At 42.7% G+C, this 9550-nt stretch overlaps 1 pseudogene; it reads right to left on the bottom strand.

Moving 5' to 3' along the window:
• Positions 1-852: 852 nt before the first annotated feature.
• On the bottom strand, positions 853-2813 carry LOC115844668 (PHD finger protein 20-like; annotated as a pseudogene).
• Between the last annotated feature and the right edge of the window lie 6737 nt (positions 2814-9550).

Here is a 9550-nt window from a genome sequence, read left to right as displayed (position 1 = left end):
CATTCTTTGTAACAAATATTTACAGTGAGAGTTCAAATTTGGGGGAACCATTTGTTGGACATTAAATAGAACTGGTAAGCTGTCAAGAAATGGGTAGAAAGTGCTGTCCTTTGGGTTCCAGACCCTGCCTGCTTCAGTTTGGAGTTCCTCCTAGATTCTTATTACAGTGAGATTCTATTTCTTCCACGGGCTGTATGGGTTCTGCTACAAAAGACACAACCCAGCCAATTCTGGGGTGAAAGCATACAAAACTTGTCCCCGGTACCATGAAGTCATGCAACAGAGGTAGTGAGAAAATGAAGAGTTCTAAGAAGGCAGGGTGGCCAAGGCCTCTGCTCCTTCCCAACCTCCACAGAATGGTGAAGTCACGACTTTCCCACGAAGCTGGAAAAATGAAAATGATGCCTGCTGCCTAAATCCATGCCAGGCAGAAAACCAGAAGGCTTGGCATGTGCCCCAACCTGACAGAAAAGTCAATTAAATAAGCTGCAAGTTGAATTTACAACTGTTTCCGACTAAACATTTTTGGCTCTCATTCCATTTATCATCAGTGGCACGATTTCAAGTGAAGTTTGTGCAAAAAGACTCACTCTCCATTCAACAATGTGCACAGAAGAAGGGAATTCCAAGAGTCTATTTGCTACCTTCTTGGTAGGCTTCAAGATCAGAGTGCCCTCCCTTCCAGCAGCCAAAACGGCCTCTTTGTCCAAGTCCATCACACCCCTGCCCAGATCCCTGAAGTCAGTCAGTGTCACGTGCATTTGGCATGCTAGGTTTATTTATTTAAATACGTGAAGCTCCTCCTGCAGGTGCCCCAGGATTGTTCCCCCATTAGTGTGGGGGTGCCCAGTTTCATGTTGAGCAACAGAGTGCGATCTGTTGCACCTTGCCCAGGTCCATCAGCAGCTGCTTGATGCAATGCTTGAGCTGCGGAAGGCTGGCCAGAGGCTCCGGGGGCTCCAGCTCCCCAGTGTAGTCCAGCCAGCTCTCCAACACGTCCAGCTCCTTCTCAATGGAGTCCATCCTATGCATAACTTCATCCTGAAGAGACTCCACATGCGTCAGCAGGTTAAACTGCCACTGGTGCTGGGAGCTCAGCAACCCCTCTCCGCCTCTGTCCAGCAGCTTCCGAGCGGGGTCTTCCTCAGGTAGGACCTTTCTGGAGACATATTCCCTCACCTTTGGGGAGCTGGGTTTGGGGTCACTGTCCCCTCTGCTCCTGTCTTGTTCTAGAGGCCAGCGCAGGCGCGGAGAGTGGGAATCGTCACCATTCTCGTGGAGGGGGTTGACTGCATCGTCAAGGGCAGAGCACCGGGTCTCCACCACCAGCTTCTGTTCCACAGCAGGGTAGTAGGTGCGGGGCTTCTGCAAGGGCAGGGGCAGAGGCTTCTCCACCGCCTCGTTCAAAGTTCTATAGCTTGGGGCTTCCTCCCTGCTCTTGGCTTCAGTGACATGGATGTGTTTGGAATGAGATCTCCCCTCCGCCAGATGCTGTTTCCAAGGCTGACACCACAGCTGCAGATCAGGATGTTCCCGGCTTCTTCTTCTTCAGACTCCTTGGTACCAGATGATGTGTTTTGCAAAGGATCAGTAGTAACCGTATTAACCAAATCTGATACAACCAAGTCAGGATCTAGGATCTCGTGGGTCCCATTAGTGGACAGCCTGGAGGACCGTCTCCTTGATAGGTCTTTGTCAGTGTTTTCCGAGTAGTTTTTTTACTTTTCCTGGGATGAATTTTTGTCAAGCCGAGGACGTTTTAATGGGACTTCACTTCTTTTTGATATCTTCCGTCTTCTCAATTCCAATGTTATTGGTTGCAAAGTTTGAGAGTTTGAATCCACAGCAGTAGGAGCTATGGAAGGGAGTCTGCCTCGCTTTCTTTTTGGCTCTCTCAAGTTTTCTTATGGACTCTTCACAATATCATTTTCAGGTTTCTTATCCACTTGAGCATCTCCAGAATACTCTCTGTCATTTTCTGAAATGTTCTCCTTATCTTCCTTCTTGTTCTTGAGAAGGCTCCTCTGACACCTTCCCCTTTTCAGAACAGATTAACTTTCCTTCTTTATCAGGTTGTTTGGGTCTCTTTTCTGTCTTTAAGGCTTTGTCCTCTTTGTCTTTCTTCACATTGGCTGTGGCTTTTCTCTGCTCTTTAAACTTCTGTCTTTTATCAGGAGATGATGAAAGACTTTTTATGTTCTGTTTCTTTAGGCCTAGCATTACCCACAATATTCTGATCTTTCGAAAAAGCTTTGACATGAATATGTTTGACAGTCTGAACTACTCCATCATAAAATTTCACAGTGTAGGTACCTGTGCTGTACAGTATATCCTTGTAGCTTTTTCTTCTATGAGTTTGACTTGATTTTCCCCATATTAAGTGAGGTCAGTCACCATTTTAATAAAAATTGTCCATCCTTGTTAACAGCAGTGATTTTGGCTGGGTAAAAACGACAATCAGACCAGCAAGCAAGGACCTGCTCATTTATTTGAAATTCAGATGATCTTTCCTCTTCATGTAAGCCTGCTTTCCTCAGCTGTATTTTCTCTAAAGGGCGTAAATAAGGACTTTCCCAGCAGAACCATTCATCAGAATGATGGTTCCAACGCTTGAAATGGATGAGTACTTTTCCTTCTTCATAATCAATATCTTCTATGTGAGCTGGATACCAGTTTTTTAATTGGTCCCAGGCTTCCAACTGGCCTCCCACTTCAAAGCTGATTCCTCGTCTGTTAGGTGGATGCTTTGTCATTTTCAGTCATCAATGGAGGCTGCCTTTATTCTACTCACAGCCCCGCTCCGGCTGCTCCGCTCCGGGTCCAACCGACTGAAGGACTCTGCGTGCTGCACACCACGTGACCCTGGGGACGCGGCCAGGCAATCCCCCGCCCCACCCCCCACATGCACCATCGACTGCACCGAGTGACGCAGCGCCTCAGTTGCCCCGCCCTCGGCCCCGCCCCACCCGCGCATGTATCTTTTTGAATTATAGTTTTGTCTGGGTATATGCCCAGGAGTGGAATTGCTGGATCGTATGGCAACTTTATTTTTAGTTTCTTGAGGAACCTCTATACTAATTTCCATAGTGGCTGCACCAATTTACATTGCCACCAACAGTGTAAGAAGGTTCCCTTTTCTCCACACTCTCTCCTGCATTTCTTATTTGTAGACTTTTTAATGATGGCCATTCTGACTGGTGTGAGGTGGTACCTCATTGTTGCTTTGATTTACATTTCTCTAATAATTAGTGATGGTGAGTGTCTTTTCATGCAGTGCAGCCAATATAAAAGAGCCTGTAGGATCAACTTATGTAAATAATCAGACCAAGTTTATTGAAGTCAGGAATATTTTTCAAACAAATTAGTCTTTTTTTTTTTTTTTTTTGCGATATGCGGGCCTCCCACCGCCGCGGCCTCTCCCATTGCGGAGCACAGGCTCCGGACGCACAGGCCCAGCGGCCATAGCCCACGGGCCCAGCCGCTCCACGGCACGCGGGATCTTCCCGGACCGGGGCACGAACCCGCGTCCCCCGCATCCCAACCACTGCGCCACCAGGGAAACCCCTAAAGATTTTAACAAATGTACTTTCATTTACTTATTTATTTATTTATGGCTGTGTTGGGTCTTCGTTGCTGCACGCGTGTTTTCCCTAGTTGCGGCGAGCGAGGGCTACTATTTGTAGTGCACGGGCTTCTCATAGTGGTGGCTTCTGTTGTTGCAGAGCATGGGCTCTAGGCACGGGGGCTTCAGTAGTTGTGGCGCATGGGCTCAGTAGTTGTGGCTCGTGGGCTCTAGAGATCATAGGCTCAGTAGTTGTGGTGCACGGGCTTAGTTGCTCTGCGGTACATGGGATCTTCCCAGACCAGGGCTTGAACCTACGTCCTCTGCATTGGCAGGTGGATTCTTAACCACTGTGCCATCAGGGAAGTCCACAAATTAGTCTTAATTTGGCCATATTTGGTAGAAATTAGGGTATTTTAGAGATAAAAAAGTGAACGTTTCAGTGGACATTAAGTTCTACTGTTGCTGTCTTTGAGGTTTCTTGTATTTACTGCCTAAGACTCACTTCCCAGTTGGCTCCTTGTTACTACGTTACATTGTTGTAAAGTTTAATTGAATTATTAAAAGGATAGTCTAAGTTTGTTTCTAAAGCTTATCACAGCAATCTATCTTTGGATGAATATCAGATGCCTCATGACCTGCAGATAGGAGATTATGCAAACTGGAAAACATATCAGATAAAGAACTCTGTACAGACATTGGAAGGAGCCATATCAGGTCTCCTTTCCTGAACTGCAGCTCCTTTTTCTGACACCCAACTTCCACTAACTAAGACCAACACTACCAGACCAGGACGTCTGAAATAGACAGCTGACACAAGATCCCAGATCAGGCCTGTACACTAATTACTTTGATAATTGCTCACACTTTTGCTTATGAACCAAATGTATTTCTTCCTTGGAAGAAATCATAGGTGAGTTTCAAAAATCAATCCAGTTGCTGGGTTTGTGGCCAATTGCCTACATCCAGCACCCTGTGTTCCCAGGTAGTCTCCCATACAGGTACTAATCAGGCACGATTCTGTTTGGCCTCCAAGATCAGATGAGATGGGCCACATACAGTACTCCTGGGTTACTGGTTACTTGTGGATTTCTCTTCTTCAAGGCTCTAATTGGATTGCCCTTACAGATTTTATTTTAGAAGAAAGAAACTCTAGTACTCTGTAAGATACTGCTGCCACCAGTATCACTAAGTGAGACCCTCTTACCTGGCCAGTTAATGGCACATGTTCTGAACCTGGCCATAAATACTCCTTTTCACTAGATGTTAAATATTGGATGGCTCTTAACAGGACCCAGAACTTATGGAACAAATTTTGGGTTTGGCTCTCCCCAGGTTGGTTAGGAAGATGAACAATTGGTTCCCCTTGGTCTCAAGGTCACCTAGGGGTAGGCCTCCAATCTGACTTTAATGCAAGTGCACTGGGTTTGATCAGTTTTCCAATGCTATGATCATTTGGCCATGATATATTTTTCCTACACTTGGAAGAGAAGATATTATTACTCACATAGAAGCTTTAACAAAATGTACTCAGCCAGCTTTGAATGATAGTAATCAAGTTATCAGCTTGCTCAGTTTGGAAGTTTCCATGATGAAAAAGTGATCCTACAGAATCACATGGCCTTTGATATTCTATTTCCCAAGGGGAAACTTGTGCTATAATCCATGCTGAATGTTGGGTTTTATACCTGATATATCTTCTGATGTAACTCATCTTATGCCACATATGAAGAATCAATTTCCACTCTAAATGATCCTCTTCCCAGTTTAGGTGAAATACTAGAAAATTGGTTTGGTTTAGGAGAATCTTGGCTTAAACCTTTATTAGTGACATTGTTACTCTTATTGGCAATTTTGATTATTGTTTATGTAACTTATAAAGTTATAGATTCTTGCCTTACACACTGTATATCACCTACTCCTACCAAGACAATATCTAAACAACTTGAAACTATTGATCACATCTGTAGTACTCTATACATCAGTGAACATGCACAATGCACATGCAAGGTAAAATTAGCATAAGTCCTATTGGACAACTTGGAATTGACTGCTAGTCCTTGCCAAACATCTTATTGGTACAATCCCCTGAAAGAAAAGAAAGCACTGGGCTATTAAGACCTGACAGTGAGGAACATGATGGACGCAGGGCAGGTAATCAACCATCGTGGCATCAAGGGACCAAATATTTGGTCTCTTACTGCTTTCTTTCAAAAGATTAATGATCAAAAGGGGGAAATTGATGAAATAAAATCCATATTTTATGGCAAGACAAGAAAATTTAAACATATTTTCTCTGGCCATTTGGGCCTCTGCCCTCCCCTTTAGTGTGTATTGTGCATCTGCATTAACTAGACCTCCTTAGGAGATAATATGCCTTCTTAATCTTGTAAAAGGTCATGATGATCCACTATTTGATAACTCCTTAGGATATAACCTTCATTTTCAATCTTGTAAGAGGGTCATGATGACCCACTATTCACCTTGTATGTGCTGATCTGGATTGTGTAAACTGTCAGTATGTCATTTGACATATAACTGTTTGTCTCAAAAACATATGTAACTGTGCTTTGACCTCTAAGGGTAGAACAGTCCTCAGAGCTTTCTGAAAGACTGTCTCCTGGATTATAATCCTCTAGTTGGCTTGAATAAAATTTCCCATTTCTTTCTTAGAGTGACTATTGATTAATTTTTGTCAACACGGATTACTAGAATCTGTTTTTACCCACAGAACATTTTTGACTCCAAATATGTGGATTTTCCACATTAACAATCAATTCTCCCACTCTCCAGACACCATCTGGGTGTTCTGTAGCTCAATTCAACACTGACACTAACTATATGGAGTGAGCACAGACTTCACAGGTTAAGGGATCAGTCCCACAAGAAACTTTCCACTTCAGAGGCCAATTGCAAGTCTGGGCCTCGCATACTTCTGCATAGTCAGCTACAAAGTCAGGGGATTCCCATGACCCCTCCTTAGGTGTGATAGTTTACCAGAAGGGCTCATAGGACTCAGGAAAATAGTTTATTTACTATTATCAATTTATTATAAAGTATATATTATATGTATTATAAAGGATATAATAAATAAAATTTATTAGAAAAGGATAAAGGATTATCAACAACAGCCAAGTGGAGGAGATGCATAGGGCAAGATGTGGGAGGTGGGTGGGTGGGCACAGAGCTTCCATTCTCTGTCTGGGTGCACCACCCTCCCAGCACTCCTTGTTTTCACCAAACTGGAAACTCTGTGAACCTCACTGTTTAGTGTTTTTATGAAGGTTCCATTATGTAGGCATGGTTGATTCATTCACTGGCCATTCATGATTAACTAAACTTCCAGCTTCTTTCTCCTCCCCAGAGGTCAGGGGTGGGGCTTAAAGTTCCAACTGTCTAGCCACATGGCTGGTTTCTCTGGCAACAAGACTGTATCTTCTGAGAGTCATCACATTAGCATAAACTCAGATATGGTTGAAAGGGGCTTATTATGAATGACAAAAATGTTCCTCTTACCCCTATCACTCAGGAAATTCCAAACCTTTTAGGAACTCTGTGACAGGAACTGGGGATGAAGAACAAATATGTATTTCTTATTATATCACAATAACACAGAGGTATTATTACATTTTTGTATATGTCATTGATGGAAATATGTATTAATTTTCTCATGGGTATACACTTGTCAGTGGGATATTAGGGTCATGTGGTATGCATATGTTCAGCTTTAGCTGGTATACAGTTTTCTAAAGTGGTCATACTTATTTATATTACCACCAGGAGTGTATGAGAGTTCTAGTAGTTATATAGCCTCATCAATATTTGGCATTGTCATTTTAAGAATTTAGAAGTTCTGTTGGGTGTATAGTGGTGAAACTGTGCAACTCAGATTGGGACTTGAATGCACACACTTGGACTCGAACCCAGCCCAAACCCAGATTGGTACATGAACCCACGGTCTTTTTTTTTTTTTTTTTTAACATCTTTATTGGGGTATAATTGCTTTACAGTGGTGTGTTAGTTTCTGCTTTATAACAAAGTGAATCAGTTATACATAAACATATGTTCCCATATCTCTTCCCTCTTGCGTCTCCCTCCCTCCCACCCTCCCTATCCCACCCCTCCAGGCTGTCACAAAGCACCAAGCCAATATCTCTGTGCCATGCGGCTGCTTCCAACTAGCTATCTACCTTACTACGTTTGTTAGTGTGTATATGTCCATGACTCTCTCTCGCCCTGTCACAGCTCACCCTTCCCCCTCCCCATAACCTCAAGTCCGTTCTCTAGGAGGTCTGCGTCTTTATTCCTGCCTTACTCCACCCACGGTCTTTTAATTGAGATCACACACCTGGTCTCAGAACATAATGAAGCTCAGGTTCTTGATGTCTCATTGCAGAAAGAATTCAGTGAGAGACAGAGTGGTAAGTAAGAAGTGGATTTATTTAGAGAGAAACACTCTCCACAGACAGAATGTGGGCCATCTCAGAAGGCAAGAGGTTCCGAAATATGGGGTGGTTAATTTTTATTGGCTGGGTAATTTCATAGGCTAATGAGCATGAGGATTATTCCAAGTATTTTGGGGAAAGGGTGAGATTTCCAGGAACTGAGTCACAGCCCACTTTTTGATCTTTGATGGTCGGCTTTGGAACTGTCATGGCACTGGTGGGTGTGACACTTCTTAGCTTATGCTAATATATTACAATGAAGCATATAATTAAGCTCAAGGTCCACTGAAAGTCAAATCTTTGCCATCTTGGACCTAGTTGGTTCTAACCAGTTTTTGTCATGTCCTATGGCTATGTCATTCTTTTAAAGGTTGTGCCCTGCCCCCTTCCTTTCTGTGTCATTGGAATGTCATTGCATTTCCTTGATGACTAGTAATGGTGAGTATCTTATAGTTATTGGCCATTTGGATATCCTATTTTGTGAAGTGCCTGTAAAAATATTTTGCCCACTTTTTATTTGGTTTGTCTTTTTCTTCTTGATTTGTAGGAATTTTTTTTATGTATTGTGGATTTGAGTCTTTTGTCAGATATGTATTATAAATATCTTCTCCCAGTCTGTCACTACTTTTTTTTCTTAAATTATTTTAATGATTCAAAACTTTTATATTATAGATTAAATAAATGCAGAATTACATTTCAGGCATGTTGTCAGTTAGACTGTGAATGACCCTCCAAACTAAACAAATAAAACATGAAGAATACGAAGTCATTTAAAATCCATTGCTAACTGATTTGTTAGGTAGCTAGTCAGACATGAATGGGTCTCCACCCCATCCTGGATGGGGTCATCTTTCCCTCCCCCACCTAATTATACAGGTAATTAGAGAATGCCCAGAGATCTTCCCTCTTCTAGTCAAGGACCACCACTAAGTTTCCAGTCTTATCAGGACCAAGCAAAATAAAACCACCCCCACAGGTTGGCACAGGTGCACCAAGACATAAAACGTGACTCAAAGCAACCCGGGGTTCATTATGCTGTATTTGGAATACATTGGCATTGCATTTTTTGCCTCCCCCTCTCCCCCATGGGTTTTTCTTGGGTGCTTATGGATATGTGCCTGCACACTAGGAGAAAACTTATATAACCTAAAGCTGTCAATCGACTTCTCAGTCAAATGACACACGACACAGTGAGGGACCACCACTCTAAACAACCCAACCCTACACCCATTGCGGGGCTGCTTCTGGTTTCCAGACAGCTCACTCTCATTTCTTTCTTGGGAGTGTACTTTTGCTTTGCTTAATAAAACTCTTGCTACTTAAAGCACTATTCACAATAGCCAAAATGTGGAAACAACCTAAATGTCCACCGACAGATGAATGGATAATGAAGATGTATATATATATACAATGGAATACTACTCAGTCATAAAAAAGAATGAAATAATGCCATTTGCAGCAACATGGATGTGCCTAGAGATTATCATACTAAGGGAAGTAAGTGAGAAAGACAAATACCATATGATATCACTTATATGTAGAA

The sequence above is a fragment of the Globicephala melas genome, chromosome 8, assembly GCF_963455315.2.
Source record: "Globicephala melas chromosome 8, mGloMel1.2, whole genome shotgun sequence".
NCBI classification, from domain to species: domain Eukaryota; kingdom Metazoa; phylum Chordata; class Mammalia; order Artiodactyla; family Delphinidae; genus Globicephala; species Globicephala melas.
Note: the sequence above shows the minus strand (reverse complement) of the source record. Positions and strands in the feature narration are given on the sequence as shown.